Consider the following 18452-nt stretch of genomic DNA (forward strand, 5'->3'; position numbering starts at 1 on the left):
CCACCCTTCTTTTTCACTGGAATATATTTTTGTTGCGCACTATGAAAGAGCTCCTTAAAAGTCCTCCACTGTTCCTCAATTGTGCCACCGTTTAGTCTTTGTTTCCAGTCTACTTTAGCCAACTCTGCCCTCATCCCACTGTAGTCCCCTTTGTTTAAGCATAGTACGCTCGTTTCTGACACAACTTCCTCACCCTCAATCTGTATTACAAATTCAACCATACTGTGATCACTCATTCTGAGAGGATCTTTTACGAGGAGATCGTTTATTTTTCCTGTCTCATTACACAGGACCAGATCTAAGATGGCTTGCTCCCTTGTAGGTTCTGTAACATACTGTTCTAAGAAACAATCCCATATGCATTCTATGAATTCCTCCTCCAGGCTACCCCGTGCGATTTGATTTGACCAATCGATATGTAGGTTAAAATCCCCCATGACTACTGCCATTCCTTTTTCACATGCCTCCATTATTCCCTTGATTATTGCCCGCCCCACCGTGAAGTTATTATTTGGGGGCCTATAAACTACGCCGACCAGTGACTTTTTCCCCTTACTATCTCTAATCTCCACCCACAATGATTCAACATTTTGTTCATTGGAGCCAATATCATCCTTTATTAACAGAGCTACCCCACCTCCTTTCCCTTCTTGTCTATCTTTCTGAATCATCAGATACCCCTGTATGTTTAATTCCCAGTCTTGGCCACCCTGCCACTATGTTTCTGTAATGGCCACCAAATCATACCCATAAGGGTGCAACAAAGGTTCACTAGATTGATTCCTTGGATGAGAGGGCACTCTTAAGAGGAGAGATTGAGTAGAATGGAACTGTCCTTGAAGTTTAGCAGAATGAGAGGTGATCTCATTGAAACATATAAAATTCAAAGGGCTTGATAGGTTTAGAAACTGAAAGGCTATTCCCCCTGGCTAGAGAGTCTAATGGTCATATTCATAATCTGGGCTAGCTGTTATTTATGAACCTATATTTTTCCAAGTGACAATTCATTTTGTCTCAGATTATCAGTTTCCCTACCACAGATGTTAGGCTGATTGGCCTGTAGTTGCCAGGATTATCACTTTCTCCTTTCTTGAACAGGGGCGTAACATTTGCAATCCTCTAGTATTCTGATACCACTCCCATATCTAAGGAGGATTGCAAGATTGTGGCCAGAGTCTCCTGAATTTCCACACTTACTTCCCTCAGCAACCTTGGATGCATCCCATCTGGATTGGGTAACTTTTCTACTTCGAAGACTGTCATCCTTTTAAGTACCTCCTCTTTATCTATTGTTAACCTATCAAATTTCTCTGCTAACTCACTGGAACTGAGTGCCTGAAAGGATGGTAGAGGCAGAAACCCTCATCACATTTAAAAAGTACTTGGATGTGCACTTAAAGAGGTCAAGTTTCGGGTCGCACCTAGAACGGCGCAGCCCCGACATCGAAGCCTGTTTTTCACACCCAAAAGCGCAACAACAACTTACATAGCAATTTTCGGCCTCCCTGCAGGTCCCTTGGAGCTCGGCGCAGCGCACAGAGATCAGCGGGGGGCGGAGCAACAGCGTCGCGCCGATTCTGGAAGTGCAGGGGGGCGGGGCTAACTTCGATCTGACGACGTCGTGCCGGCAGCCCTGCGAGCGCTCGTTGGAGCGTGCGCACGCGCAGTAGGTCACAAACATTGGCACTCGGCCATTTTTAAAGGAACTCGCTGATTTGTTTCGTGGACCTCTGAAAAGGCTTGGGATTGAATCTTGGTGATTTTTTATGCCTGAAGGAGTACTTTTAGCAGCACTGTTGAAGAAATCACCTGTTAGAAACATAGAAACATAGAAAATAGGTGCAGGAGTAGGCCATTCGGCCCTTCTAGCCTGCACCGCCATTCAATGAGTTCATGGCTGAACATTCAACTTCAGTACCCCATTCCTGCTTTCTCGCCATACCCCTTGATCCCCCTAGCAGTAAGGACCTCATCTAACTCCTTTTTGAATATATTTAGTGAATTGGCCTCAACAACTTTCTGTGGTAGAGAATTCCACAGGTTCACCACTCTCTGGGTGAAGAAGTTCCTCCGCATCTCGGTCCTAAATGGCTTACCCCTTATCCTTAGACTGTGACCCCTGGTTCTGGACTTCCCCAACATTGGGAACATTCTTCCTGCATCTAACCTGTCTAACCCCGTCAGAATTTTATATGTTTCTATGAGGTCCCCTCTCATTCTTCTGAACTCCAGTGAATACAAGCCCAGTTGATCCAGTCTTTCTTGATAGGTCAGTCCCGCCATCCCGGGAATCAGTCTGGTGAACCTTCGCTGCACTCCCTCAATAGCAAGAATGTCCTTCCTCAGGTTAGGAGACCAAAACTGTACACAATACTCCAGGTGTGGCCTCACCAATGCCCTGTACAACTGTAGCAACACCTCCCTGCCCCTGTACTCAAATCCCCTTGCTATGAAGGCCAACATGCCATTTGCTTTCTTAACCGCCTGCTGCACCTGCATGCCAACCTTCAATGACTGATGTACCATGACACCCAGGTCTCTTTGCACCTCCCCTTTTCCTAATCTGTCACCATTCAGATAATAGTCTGTCTCTCTGTTTTTACCACCAAAGTGGATAACCTCACATTTATCCACATTATACTTCATCTGCCATGCATTTGCCCACTCACCTAACCTATCCAAGTCGCTCTGCAGCCTCACAGCATCCTCCTCGCAGCTCACACTGCCACCCAACTTAGTGTCATCCGCAAATTTGGAGATACTGCATTTAATCCCCTCATCTAAATCATTAATGTACAGTGTAAACAGCTGGGGCCCCAGCACAGAACCTTGCGGTACCCCACTAGTCACTGCCTGCCATTCTGAAAAGTACCCATTTACTCCTACTCTTTGCTTCCTGTCTGACAACCAGTTCTCAATCCATGTCAGTACACTACCCCCAATCCCATGTGCTCTAACTTTGCACATCAATCTCTTGTGTGGGACCTTGTCGAACGCCTTCTGAAAGTCCAAATATACCACATCAACTGGTTCTCCCTTATCCACTCTACTGGAAACATCCTCAAAAAATTCCAGAAGATTTGTCAAGCATGATTTCCCTTTCACAAATCCATGCTGACTTGGACCTATCATGTCACCTCTTTCCAAATGCACTGCTATGACATCCTTAATAATTGATTCCATCATTTTACCCACTACCGATGTCAGGCTGACCGGTCTATAATTCCCTGTTTTCTCTTTCCCTCCTTTTTTAAAAAGTGGGGTTACATTGGCTACCCTCCACTCCATAGGAACTGATCCAGAGTCAATGGAATGTTGGAAAATGACTGTCAACGCATCCACTATTTCCAAGGCCACCTCCTTAAGTACTCTGGGATGCAGTCCATCAGGCCCTGGGGATTTATCGGCCTTCAATCCCATCAATTTCCCCAACACAATTTCCCGGCTAATAAGGATTTCCCTCAGTTCCTCCTCCTTACTAGACCCCCCGACCCCTTTTATAACCGGAAGGTTGTTAGTGTCCTCCTTCGTGAATACCGAACCAAAGTACTTGTTCAATTGGTCCGCCATTTCTTTGTTCCCCGTTATGACTTCCCCTGATTCTGACTGCAGGGGACCTACATTTGTCTTTACTAACCTTTTTCTCTTTACATATCTATAGAAACTTTTGCAATCCGTCTTAATGTTCCCTGCAAGCTTCTTCTCATACTCCATTTTCCCTGCCCTAATCAAACCCTTTGTCCTCCTCTGCTGAGTTCTAAATTTCTCCCAGTCCCCAGGTTCGCTGCTATTTCTGGCCAATTTGTATGCCACTTCCTTGGCTTTAATACTATCCCTGATTTCCCTTGATAGCCACGGTTGAGCCACCTTCCCTTTTTTATTTCTATGCCAGACAGGAATGTACAATTGTTGTAGTTCATCCATGCGGTCTCTAAATGTCTGCCATTGCCCATCCACAGTCAACCCCTTAAGTATCATTCGCCAATCCATCTCAGCCAATTCACGCCTCATACCTTCAAAGTTAGCCTTCTTTAAGTTCTGGACCATGGTCTCTGAATTAACTGTTTCATTCTCCATCCTAATGCAGAATTCCACCATATTATGGTCACTCTTCCCCAAGGGGCCTCGCACAACGAGATTGCTAATTAATCCTTTCTCATTACATAACACCCAGTCTAAGATGGCCTCCCCCCTAGTTGGTTCCTCGACATATTGGTCTAAAAAACCATCCCTTATGCACTCCAGAAAATCCTCCTCCACCGTATTGCTTCCAGTTTGGTTAGCCCAATCTATGTGCATATTAAAGTCACCCATTATAACTGCTGCACCTTTATTGCACGCACCCCTAATTTCCTGTTTGATGCCCTCCCCAACATCACTACTACTGTTTGGAGGTCTGTACACAACTCCCACTAACGTTTTTTGCCCTTTGGTGTTCTGCAGCTCTACCCATATAGATTCCACATCATCCAAGCTAATGTCCTTCCTAACTATTGCCTTAGTCTCCTCCTTAACCAGCAATGCTACCCCACCTCCTTTTCCTTTTATTCTATCCTTCCTGAATGTTGAATACCCCTGGATGTTGAGTTCCCAGCCCTGCTCATCATGGAGCCACGTCTCCGTAATCCCAATCACATCATATTTGTTAACATCTATTTGCACAGTTAATTCATCCACCTTATTGCGGATACTCCTTGCATTAAGACACAAAGCCTTTAGGCTTGTTTTTTTAACACCCTCTGTCCTTTTAGAATTTTGCTGTACAATGGCCCTTTTTGTTCTTTGCCTTGGGTTTCTCTGCCCTCCACTTTTCCTCATCTCCTTTCTGTCTTTTGTTTTTGCCTCCTTTTTGTTTCCCTCTATCTCCCTGCATTGGTTCCCATCTCCCTGCCATATTAGTTTAACTCCTCCCCAACAGCACTAGCAAATCAGTGAGTGCTGCTTTTGGCTGCTAAACTTCCAGAACAAGTGCTGCATAGGTGCATGCAAAATAAAGACTTTGTGCTTCGAAAAATAAGAGTGTCAATTCAATACAGCAATGGAACAACGTCCACCAAGAACAAAGAATTTCTTGCATGAGGAAGTGTAGATATTAGTAAACGTCATTGAGCAGAGATGGCAGGAGCTGGATACCAGCAACAGAGGTCGCATAAAAGTAATGAAGAAATGAAGAAACATTAGAACCAAGTTGCAGAAGATTACTGCGCAGTGGTGCATACCATGAGATCTGGAAGCCAGTGTAAAAAGAAATGGCACGACCTTGGTCAAGTAGTTAGTGTAAGTAATATTTTCATTTTTTAATGGAATTGTAATTGTAATGTGACTATCTGTATGTCCCACCCTGCAGAAATCCACACTCTGTAAAAAGTTATATTTTACTCTTTGCAGAAGAAATTCGCCCACATCAAAAGGGAAGCAACTCGAACAGGAGGAGGCACGCCCAATCTGCATCCACTGACACCCTTGGAACAGAGGGTAGCTGCTATGATGAGTCGTACATGGAGAAAAGCAATCAGTACAGCACAAGCTGGGCCCACACGCGAGGAAGAGGGTAAGTCCTGAAAATGCATCGTGGCCCTTCAAATCAACCTGCTGCCTAACCTGCTATGTGTGAGAGTACTCATGCCACCCATCCTGCCCCCTCCTTTGCTGTTAAACATTTGACTGTTCTGATATATTTTGCAGAACATGATGATAACGATGATGTCAACCCTGAAGATCTGGAACAAGAACCAGCAGAACCAGATGCGGACGATCCAGACTGGATGCTGGCGGCAATGACTGAAATGTCTACAGGGAAGACCTTCCAAATTAATGTTTATGAGCCCACATTAAGGGGCATCAGAGTTTCAACCCCTAGCATAGGTTCTGGTTCAACCTTCCATGGTTTTGATTCCAATGTTGTGGGTTCTAGTGGTGCTGCTGGTGTAATCCAGCAGTTTACAGCCAGTGCCCCACCACCCGAGTCTGCGTCTCCTACTCACATTGGTTCTGGTTCCACCTTCCATGGTTTTGATTCCAACGTTGCAGGTCCCAGTGGTGCAGTTTACACCCATTCACCCACCATCCCAGCCCACGGCTCCCACTCGAGTGCTGCCGTCTGGAACACCGAGCGTCCCACCGTCCCAGCCTGCGCCTTCCACTCTAGTACTGTCATCTGGAACACCGAGCGTCCCACCATCCCAGCTGCGCCTCCCAGTGCAGTGGTGCCACGAGGCAGACCCAGGCAGAGGAGAAGCAGATTAGAGACACGCTCTCCTGAGATGCAGCGTGCAACAGATGCGGCTCAGGTTGTGGCACTGGGTATGGAGACCAATGAGCTTACCCGATCACTCATCGGTAGCGTCAGTGCAGTGGTTGAAGAGGTGACGGTCCTGACGGGAGAAATAGCAGTAATGACACGGGAAATTAGGGAGGGAATGTCCAAGGGAGTGCAATCGACAGCACAGGCCTTCAGGGAGGGCATGCAAGTGTCGGCACAGGCCCTCATGGAGATAGTTGCTGCAATAAGGGCATACAGCCCCACCAATCAAATAACACGCCCATCAAGAAGTGAACATTCACTGAGATGTGGATGAGAGATGGTTGCAGCCTTTCTTTGCTGCTTTTGTTCTTGTTCTTGATGTAGCTGTAGTAGCATTTTTCAAATTGAAATTGTTTTGTAAGTTTTGTAACTTTACAACTTATAAGTGATCTCAGGGTTTTAAGTGATCTTATAGCGTAAATGCTCTCACATTTTGTAACTTATTTAATTTTGCACCTAAAAAGTGATCCTGAAGTTTAAGTGATCTTAAGAGTGTAAGATTTTTCACATTGAAATTGTTTTGTAACTTTTGTAACTTTACAAGTTTATAAGTGATCTTAAAGTTTTTAAGTGATCTTCAAGCGTCATATTAAAAAGTAAAGTTTGATACAACAAATATTTTATTACAGTGACTAACTTTTCAATAAAATATTTTTTCATTAAAACTGAATCATGTTCCATTAACACAACACAACATGGGAACAACTCCAAAAAATAAACATGTCCATGCGCAACAGTGGTCGCAGAGCCCTCAGGCATCAGTAATTGAAGTGTTCACGGATGAGCTGCTGGCGCAGGGCTTGAACAATTGTTAAAGGAGCACGATGGACCGCTCTCCTCCGACCTCGTACTCCGGCATCAGGCACTTGCATGCTTTCCTGATCGTCATCATCATCCTCTTCCTGCTCTTCCAAATTACTATCATCAGGCACTGGACCCTCACGTGGGTCTCCTGGTTCCACTACCAGCTCCTGCTGCCTCATGATGACTAAGTTATGCAGCATGCAGCACACAACAGTGAAATGACTGACAATCTGAGGAGAGTATTGCAAGTGGCCTCCGGAATGGTCTAGGCATCGGAAACGCTGCTTCAATATGCCAATGATCCTCTCAATGCTGCTGCGCGTCGCAATGTGCGCCATGTTATATTGACGGTCAGCTTCCGTCCGTGTCACGCGTAGGGGCGTCATGAGCCAGGTGGCCAGGCCGTACCCTTTATCTCCCAGTAGCCAGCTCTACTCTTCTGCCTGCTGCTGCTCAAACATGTCAGATATAACGCTGTCGCGTAGGATGAACGCATCATGAGTGTTGCCAGGGTATCTTGCTTTGACTGACATGATGCGCTGCTTGTCGTCATACACGAGCTGCACATTGATGGAGTGGAAACCTTTTCTATTCCTGTACTGCTCGGAATCCTCCACAGGTGCTCGCAAGGCGATGTGGGTACAATCAATGCAGCCTTGTACCTTTGGGAAGCCAGCAATCCTGAAGAAGCCCACAGCCCTGTCATGGATCGCTTGTGCGGTCAGGGAACTTGATGAAGTCATTCCTCAGCACATACAGTGCAGCCGTGACCTGGTAAACGCAGGCATGTATTGCACATTGAGAGATGGCACACACATCTCCAGTTGTAGCCTGAAACGATCCCGAGGCATAGAAGGCAAGTGCAGCTGTTACCTTCACTTCAACAGACAAGGTAGTTGGCGTTCTGCTTCTAGGCTGCAAATCTGCTCTCAGCATATCACAGATCTCAGCGACAACTTCTCTGCGGAAACGCAGCCTTTTGACACAATCAGCCTCGCTCATGTCCAGGTACGAGCACCTGGCACGATATTGCCGACGTGGGTAAGGTCTCCTGCCCATCAGCCTACAGGCTATGACGTTCCTGGTGCGATGAGCTCTAATCAACTCTCTCCTATGCAGCGAACTGATGGAGAACCATTGCATAATCCGTGGTGTTGATAATGCAGCACCCATACTTGAATTACAAATTTAACTTTTAAACTGGCTTGCTGGCTGTCTGGCTGGCTGGCTGGCTCTCCCTCCCGGTGCTTTGCACGCCTACCCTGTCTCCTGGCCGAACGGTCTGCAGCCTATAAAGATAAATTCACAGCTGTGGAGGCTGCTGCGTTGCCTCTGTGTGTGGTCCCAACCATGTCCCTCCCCTGTCCCCTGGCTGAATGACCTCAGCCTCCTCCGCAGCTCGAAGGCTGCTAGCTGCCTCGTTGCCTGCCATCGAGCCACTGACGCCGCCCCTGTCCCCTGGCCGAATGACCTCAGCCTCCTCCGCAGCTCGAAGGCTACTTGCTGCCTCGTTGCCTGCCGTTGTGCCACTGACACCGCCCTTGTCTCCTACATGAAAGGCCTGCCTGAAGCACCGCAGCTCGAAGGCTGCTGCTGCTTCACACAGGTAGGAATATTCAATATTTTTTATTTGCTTTATTTATAATTTTTTATTCAGGATGGCTCTTTATTTGTATAAGTAAGACTGTTGAATGCTTGTAGAATTTAATTACTTCCCTTTCCCCCCCACTCCCGCCACCAGCCCCCCCGACCCCCCCCCCCCCACCACCTCGTTCCCTACGCCTGATTTGTAATCTACGCCTGATTTGTAAAGTGTAGGCAAGGTTTTTCTGAGCGTACACTTACTCCATTCTAAGTTAGTTTGGAGTAAGTTTTCACTGCCTAAACTTGCAAAACTTGTAAGTGCCCGGACATGCCCCCTTTTGAAAAAAAAATCTGTTCCAAAATGAAACTGTTCTAACTGACTAGAACTGGAGCAAACTAAATGCCGAGAATTGCAATTTCTAAAATACTCCATTCTAAACCAGTTGCTCCAAAAAAATAGGAGCAACTCAGGCCGAAACTTGACCCCAAAGAGTCATAATCTACACGGCTACGGACCTAGTGCTGGAAGGTGGGATGAGGCTGGATAGCTCTTTTTCGACCAGCATGGACATGATGGACCGAATAGCCTCCTTCTGTGCCATTATTGTTCTATGATTCTATGATAACTCCTTCTTTATTGTGACATTGGCAGCATATTCTTCTTTAGTGAAGACAGATGCAAAGTCCTCATTTAATACCTCAGCCATTCACTAGAAGATCTCCTTTTTGGTCCCTAATTGGCTCCAACTTTCCTTCAACTACCCTTTTACTATTTAAACATTTATAAAATACATTTGGATTGCTTTTTATGTTACCTTCTGTGCTCATACATTCTCTTTGGCCCTCATCTCCTTTTTCAATTCCCCTCTGTATGTTCTGTATTAATGTAGATTCTGAGATGAATGATGCCCCACAGTAAGATAGACAAGGCAGAGTTAGCACGGTTTTATGGGGCCAAGCTTCGGCCTGAGTTGCTCCTGTTTTTTTGGAGCAACTGGTTTAGAATGGAGTATCTTAGAAATTGCAATTCTTGGCATTTAGTTTGCTCCAGTTCTAGTCAGTTAGAACAGTTTCATTTTGGAACATAATTTTTTTTTCAAAAGGGGGCGTGTCCAGCCACTTACGCCTGTTTTCAAAGTTTAGGCAGTGAAAACTTACTCCAAACTAACTTAGAATGGAATAAGTGAAGATTTTTGTACGCTCGAAAAAACCTTGCCTACATTTTACAAATCAGGCATAGGTTATAAATTAAGCGTAGGGAACGAGGTGGGGGGGGAGAGAGGGGGGGGAGGGGAAGTAATTAAATTCTACAATCATTCAGCAGTCTTTCTTATACAAATAAAGATCCAACCTGAATAAAAATTTATAAGCAAAGAAAAGATTAAATATTTCATGTTCCTACCTGTGTGAAACAGCAGCAGCCTTCGAGCTGCGGTGCTTCAGGCAGGCCTTCCTTCCATCAGTGGCTGGCCGGCAGCCGAAGAAACAACAAGCAGCCTTCGAGCTGCGAAGGGGACAGAGGCCATTCGGCCACGCGATAGGGGCAGCGTCAGTGGCTCGACGGCAGCCGAAGATACAGCAAGCAGCTTTCGAGCTGTGAGGGGACTGAGGCCATTTGGCCACGGGATAGGGGCATCGTCAGTGACTGGACAGCAGGCAAACACACAGCAATCAAGCAGCCTTCGAGCTGTGAGGGGGACTGAGGCCATTTGGCCAGGGATAGGGAAAGGCAGCCACATAGACAGTTTTAAACTTAAATTTGCAGAATGGGTGCTGCATTGTCAACACCACGCATTATGCAATGGTTCGCCATCAATTCACTGCATAGGAGAGAGTTGATTAGAGCTCACCGTACCAGGAACGTCATAGCCCATAGGTTGATGGGTAGGAGACCTTACGCATGTCGACAATATCGAGCTAGGCGCTCGCACCTGGACATGAGCGAGGCTGATTGTGTCAAAAGGCTGCGTTTCCGCAGAGAAGTTGTCGCTGAAATCTGTGATATGCTGAGAGCAGATTTGCAGCCCAGAAGCAGAACGCCAACTGCCCTGTCTGTTGCAGTGAAGGTAACAGCTGCACTTTCTTTCTATGCCTCGGGATCGTTTCAGGCTACAACTGGAGATGTGTGTGCCATCTCCCAACATGCAACACATGCCTGCATTTACCAGGTCACGGCTGCACTGTATGTGCTGAGGAATGACTTCATCAATTTCCCAATGACCGCACAAGCGATCCATGAGAGGGCTGTGGGCTTCTTCAGGTTTGCCGGATTCCCAAAGGTACAGGGCTGCATTGATTGTACCCACATAGCCTTGCAAGCACCTGTGGAGGATTCTGAGCAGTACTGAAATAGGAAAGGTTTCCACTCTATCAATGTGCAGCTCGTGTGTGACGACAAGCAGCGCATCATGTCAGTCAATGCGAGATACCCTGGCAGCACCCACGATGCATTCATCCTACGCGACAGCGTTATATCTGACATGTTTGAGCAACAGCCAGAAGGGCAGAGCTGGCACTGGGAGACAAAGGGTACGGCCTGACCGCCTGGTTCATGATGCCCCTACACGTGACACGGACAGAAGCTGACCGTCAATACAACATGGCGCACATTGCGACGCGCAGCATCATTGAGAGGACCATTGGCATATTGAAACGGCGTTTCCGATGCCTGGACCATTCTGGAGGACAGTTGCTATACTCTCCTCAGATTGTCGGTCACTTCACTGTTGTGTGCTGCATGCTGCATAACTTAGCCATCATGAGGCAGCAGGAGCTGGTAGTGAAACCAGAAGACCTACGTGAGGGTCCAGTGCATGATGATAATATTACAGAACAGCAGGATGTGGATGATGACGATGATCAGGAAAGCATGCAAGTGCCCGATGCCGGAGCACAAGGTCGGAGGAGCGCCGTCCATCGTGCCCTTTTAACGATTGTTCGAGCCTTGTGCCAGCAGCTCATCCGTGAACACTTCAATTACTGATACCTGAGGGCTCTCCGACCACTGTTGCGCATGGACATGTTTATTCTTTGCAGTTGTTCCTACGTTGTGTTGTGTTAATGGAACATGAAACAGTTTTAATGAAAAAATATTTTATTAAAAAGTTAACGTCACTGTAATAAAATATTTGTTGTATCAAACTATACTTTTTAATATGACTCTTGAAGATCACTTAAAAACTTTAAGATCACTTATAAACTTGTAAAGTTACAAAAGTTACAAAACAATCTCAATGTGAAAAATCTTACACTCTTAAGATCACTTAAACTTCAAGATCACTTTTTAGATGCAAAATTAGATAAGTTACAGAATGTGAGAGCATTTATACTATAAGATCACTTAAAGCCCTGAGATCACTTATAAGTTGTAAAGTTACAAAACTTACAAAATAGTTTCAATGTGAAAAATCTTACACTCTGAAGAACACTTAAACTTCAGGATCACTTTTTAGGTGCAAAATTAAATAAGATACAAAATGTGAGAGCATTTACACTATAAGATCACTTAAAAACCATAAGATCCCATAAGTTGTAAAGTTACAAAACTTACAAAACAATTTCAATTTGAAAAATGCTACTACAGCTACATCAAGAACAAGAACAAAAGCAGCAAAGAAAGGCTGCAACCATGTCTCATCCATATCTCAGTGAATGTTCACTTCTTCATTTGATTGGCCGGGCTGTATGCCCTTATTGCAGCAGCTACCTCAACCAGGCCCTCCCTGACGGCCTGTGCCGACACTTGCATGCCCTCCATGCAAGTTACCGTGTCATTACTGCTATTTCTCCCATCAGGACCGTCAACTCTTCACCTACTGCACTGATGCCACGATGAGTGATCGGGTAAGCTCATTGGTCTCCATACCCAATGTCACAACCTGAGCCGCATCTGTTGCACGCTGCATCTCAGGAGAGCGTGATTCCAATCTCCTTCTCCTCTGCCTGGGTCTGCCTTGTGGCACCACTACACTGGGAGGCGCTGGCACGGATGGCGGGACGCTCGGTGTTGCAGATGGCAGTACTAGAGGGAGAGGCTCGGGCTGGAACGGTGGGACGCTCGGTGTTCCAGGCGACAGCACTCGAGTGCGAGCCGTGGGCTGGGATGGTGGGTGAATGGGTGTAAACTGCTCCATGATATCAGCGGCAGCACTGGGACCCACAGCGTCGGAATCAAAGCCATAGTAGGTGGAACCAGAACCTATGCGAGTGGGAGGCGCAGGCTCGGATGGTAGTGCACTGACTGTAGAATGCTGCATTATACCAGCAGCACCACTGGGACCCGCAACATCGGAATCAAAACCATGGAAGGTAGAACCAAAACCTATGCTAGGGTTTGAAACTCTGATGCCCCTTGATGGGGGCTCATAAACATTAATTTGGAAGCTCTCCCCTGCAGACATTTCAATCATCGCTGCCACCATCCAGTCTGGTTCGTCCACATCTGGTTGTACTGGTTCTTGTTCTGTATCCCCAGGATCCTCAGGGTTGGCAGCAGCAGCAGCAGCAGCAGCATCATCATCTTCATCATCATCATCATCATCATGTTCTGCAAAATACATCAGAACAGTCAAATGTTTAACAGCAAGGGAGGGGGCCGGATGGGTGGCATGAGTACTCTCACACATAGCAGGCCAGACAGCAGGTTGATTTAAAGTGCCACGATGCATTTTCAGGACTTACCCTCTTCCTCGCGTGCGGGCCCAGCTTGTGCTGTACTGATTGCTTTTCTCCATGTACGACTCATCATAGCAGTTACCCTCTGTTCCAAGGGTGTCAGTGGATGCAGATTGGGCGTGCCTCCTCCTGTTCGCGTTGCCTGCCTTTTATTGTGGGCCAATTTCTTCTGCAAAGAGTAAAATATAACTTTTTACAGAGTGTGTCAGTCTGCAAGGTGGGGCATACAGATAGCCAGGTTACAATTACGATTAAATTAAAAATGGAAAATATTACTTACACTAACTACTTGACCAAGGTCGTGCCATTTCTTTTTACACTGGCTTCCAGATCTCCTGGTATGCACCACTGCGCAGTAATCTTCTGCAACTTGGTTCCAGCGTTTCTTCATTTCTTTTGGTGGCACTTTTATGCGACCTCTGTTGCTGGTATCTAGCTCCTGCCATCTCTGCTCAATTACGTTGACTAATATCTCCACTTCCTCATGCAAGAAATTCTTTGTTCTTGGTGTATGTTGATCCATTGCAAAGTTGAATTGGCACTCATTTTTCTCAAAACACACAGTCCTTAATTTGCATGCACCAATGCAGCACCGGTTCTGCAAGTTTAGCAGTGAAAAGCTGCCCTCACAGGGTCAGGGACCTGCTCGATGGTGGAGGAGCGGGCTGGATGGCGCCAGACACGCTGGCGCGGTGCCTAAATTCTGCCAACGTCCGCCACGTGGCCGATGCCATCGAGTCGCTAAAAAGAGCTCTGGGCCCCGACTCCGTTAGGTGCATCGAGGAGGCTCAAGCACGTGGGGAGATCCCGTCCGAACTGACCCCCGTCCGGACGGAATTCCTCATCGGCGCCAAACGCCGGAACCTCCTTCGGGGGCTGGCGCCTCACAACTTGAGCCGCCTCGGGGAAATCCCCCCCGTGCCTTTCAGTTCCGCGCGGAGGGGTTTCCTGTACGGGCTGCTCCTGCACACTCTCAACTTTGCCATCCTCGCCTGCCGTCCGGGCACGCCATGGCATACCATCTTGCCGTCCGGAGGAGGCGGGGGTCCCCGATGGAGGGCACTCTACGCAGGGGTCCTCCCACTATTTGTCGGGGACTTGGCCTGGAGGGTGGTGCACGGAGCAGTGCCATGCAATAAATTTTTAAGCCGGTTGTGTACAGACCTCCAAACAGTAGTAGTGATGTTGGGGAGGGCATCAAACAGGAAATTAGGGGTGCGTGCAATAAAGGTGCAGCAGTTATAATGGGTGACTTTAATATGCACATAGATTGGGCTAACCAAACTGGAAGCAATACGGTGGAGGAGGATTTTCTGGAGTGCATAAGGGATGGTTTTTTAGACCAATATGTCGAGGAACCAACTAGGGGGGAGGCCATCTTAGACTGGGTGTTATGTAATGAGAGAGGATTAATTAGCAATCTCGTTGTGCGAGGCCCCTTGGGGAAGAGTGACCATAATATAGTGGAATTCTGCATTGGGATGGAGAATGAAACAGTTAATTCAGAGACCATGGTCCAGAACTTAAAGAAGGCTAACTTTGAAGGTATGAGGCGTGAATTGGCTGGGATGGATTGGCGAATGATACTTAAGGGGTTGACTGTGGATGGGCAATGGCAGACATTTAGAGACTGCATGGATGAACTACAACAATTGTACATTCCTGTCTGGCATAGAAATAAAAAAGGGAAGGTGGCTCAACCGTGGCTATCAAGGGAAATCAGGGATAGTATTAAAGCCAAGGAAGTGGCATACAAATTGGCCAGAAATAGCAGCGAACCTGGGGACTGGGAGAAATTTAGAACTCAGCAGAGGAGGACAAAGGGTTTGATTAGGGCAGGGAAAATGGAGTATGAGAAGAAGCTTGCAGGGAACATTAAGACGGATTGCAAAAGTTTCTATAGATATGTAAAGAGAAAAAGGTTAGTAAAGACAAATGTAGGTCCCCTGCAGTCAGAATCAGGGGAAGTCATAACGGGGAACAAAGAAATGGCGGACCAATTGAACAAGTACTTTGGTTCGGTATTCACGAAGGAGGACACGAACAACCTTCCGGTTATAAAAGGGGTCGGGGGGTCTAGTAAGGAGGAGGAACTGAGGGAAATCCTTATTAGCCGGGAAATTGTGTTGGGGAAATTGATGGGATTGAAGGCCGATAAATCCCCAGGGCCTGATGGACTGCATCCCAGAGTACTTAAGGAGGTGGCCTTGGAAATAGTGGATGCACTGACAGTCATTTTCCAACATTCCACTGACTCTGGATCAGTTCCTATGGAGTGGAGGGTAGCCAATGTAACCCCACTTTTTAAAAAAGGAGGGAGAGAGAAAACAGGGAATTATAGACCGGTCAGCCTGACATCGGTAGTGGGTAAAATGATGGAATTAATTATTAAGGATGTCATAGCAGTGCATTTGGAAAGAGGTGACATGATAGGTCCAAGTCAGCATGGATTTGTGAAAGGGAAATCATGCTTGACAAATCTTCTGGAATTTTTTGAGGATGTTTCCAGTAGAGTAGATAAGGGAGAACCAGTTGATGTGGTATATTTGGACTTTCAGAAGGCGTTCGACAAGGTCCCACACAAGAGATTGATGTGCAAAGTTAGAGCACATGGGATTGGGGGTAGTGTAGTGACATGGATTGAGAACTGGTTGTCAGACAGGAAGCAAAGAGTAGGAGTAAATGGGTACTTTTCAGAATGGCAGGCAGTGACTAGTGGGGTACCGCAAGGTTCTGTGCTGGGGCCCCAGCTGTTTACACTGTACATTAATGATTTAGATGAGGGGATTAAATGTAGTATCTCCAAATTTGCGGATGACACTAAGTTGGGTGGCAGTGTGAGCTGCGAGGAGGATGCTGTGAGGCTGCAGAGCGACTTGGATAGGTTAGGTGAGTGGGCAAATGCATGGCAGATGAAGTATAATGTGGATAAATGTGAGGTTATCCACTTTGGTGGTAAAAACAGAGAGACAGACTATTATCTGAATGGTGACAGATTAGGAAAAGGGGAGGTGCAAAGAGACCTGGGTGTCATGGTACATCAGTCATTGAAGGTTGGCATGCAGGTGCAGTAGGCGGTTAAGAAAGCAAATGGCATGTTGGCCTTCATAGCGAGGGGATTTGAGTACAGGGGCAGGGAGGTGTTGCTACAGTTGTACAGGGCATTGGTGAGGCCACACCTGGAGTATTGTGTACAGTTTTGGTCTCCTAACCTGAGGAAGGACATTCTTGCTATTGAGGGAGTGCAGCGAAGGTTCACCAGACTGATTCCCGGGATGGCGGGACTGACCTATCAAGAAAGACTGGATCAACTGGGCTTGTATTCACTGGAGTTCAGAAGAATGAGAGGGGACCTCATAGAAACATTTAAAATTCTGACGGGGTTAGACAGGTTAGATGCAGGAAGAATGTTCCCAATGTTGGGGAAGTCCAGAACCAGAGGTCACAGTCTAAGGATAAGGGGTAAGCCATTTAGGACCGAGATGCGGAGGAACTTCTTCACCCAGAGAGTGGTGAACCTGTGGAATTCTCTACCACAGAAAGTTGTTGAGGCCAATTCACTAAATATATTCAAAAAGGAGTTAGATGAGGTCCTTACTACTAGGGGGATCAAGGGGTATGGCGAGAAAGCAGGAATGGGGTACTGAAGTTGAATGTTCAGCCATGAACTCATTGAATGGCGGTGCAGGCTAGAAGGGCCGAATGGCCTACTCCTGCACCTATTTTCTATGTTTCTATGTTTCTATGTTTCACGGGCTCCCAGGCCGCCTGCAATTTCTGCGGTCTGGAAGAGTCCGTGTTCCATGTTTTTATGGAATGCACAAGGTTGCAGCCCCTGTTTTGTTATCTAAAGGGGCTGCTCCTGAAATTCTGGCTGCACTTCAGTCCCACACTCCTGATCTTCGGGCACCCTGTGCGGAGGGGAGCGGGTAGGTCCGAGGGCCTCCTCGTAGGACTGCTCCTGGGCACGGCCAAGGGTGCCATCAGCCGGTCCAGACAGCGGGCAGTCGAGTGGGTCGTTCAACCTGACTGCCTGCCTCTCTTCCGCTCTTACATCCGGTCCAGGGTGTCCTTGGAGATGGAGCACGCGGTGTCCACCGGTACGCTCGCGGCCTTCCGCGAGAGGTGGGCACCGGAGGGACTGGAGTGCATCATCACGCCCGGCAACCAAATTTTAATTTGATTTTACGTTTTTAAGTTAATTTGTTTTAATTGCCGGTGCTTTTAGTGTCCCCCTCCTCTTTTGTGGGGGGCACTTGGAGAAAAAATATGTTTTTGTAAAAAAAAAGAAAAAGAAAAGAAAAGAAAAAAGCTACCCTCAGTCGGGTGCAGTGGCGCGCGCCTGTGATCCCGCTGCTGGGGGGCTGAGGCTGCAGCATTGCTCGAGGTCAGGAGTTCTGGGCTGTTGTCGCCTGTGCCGATCGGGTGTCCATACTAAGACCGGTAGCCACGTGGTTGTCCTCGGTTAACCTGCGATCACCAGTTCCGATGAAGAGGGGTGAACCGGTCCAGGTCGGAAACGGAGCAGGTCAAAGCCCCCGTGCTGGTCAGTAGTTGGGTCGCATCTGTGAATAGATGCTGCAGTGCAGCCTGGCCAATACAGTGAAAAGCTGCCCTCACTGATTTCAGCAGGTGATTTATTCAACAGTGCTGCTAAAAGCACTCCTTCACACACAAAAATATCACTAAAATTAAATCACAAGTCTTTCCAGGGGTCCACGAGACAAATCTTCACTTTTCCTCTAGTCCCTTTAAAAATGACCGAGTGCCAATGTTTGTTTCACACTGCGCATGCGTGCACGCTCCAACGTGCACGCGCAGGGCTGCCAGCACGACGTTGCCTTATTTAAATTAGGCCCGCCCCCCACTGCTTAGAGAATCGGCGCGAGTGTCTGGCTCCGCCCCCTGCTGTGATCTGCATGCCGCGCCAAGCTGGTGAAGAGCTCCAAGGAGCCGGAGAATCTCGCAGTTTTCTTCCTGCGCACTTTTGAGCGCGAAAAACGGGCGTCCAGCTCGGGGCTGCGCCGTTCTAGGCGCGGCCCGAAACTTCGGCCTTATGAAAGGGAAATCATGTTTGACAAATTTG

This window comes from Pristiophorus japonicus, chromosome 1 (assembly GCF_044704955.1).
Source record: "Pristiophorus japonicus isolate sPriJap1 chromosome 1, sPriJap1.hap1, whole genome shotgun sequence".
NCBI classification, from domain to species: domain Eukaryota; kingdom Metazoa; phylum Chordata; class Chondrichthyes; family Pristiophoridae; genus Pristiophorus; species Pristiophorus japonicus.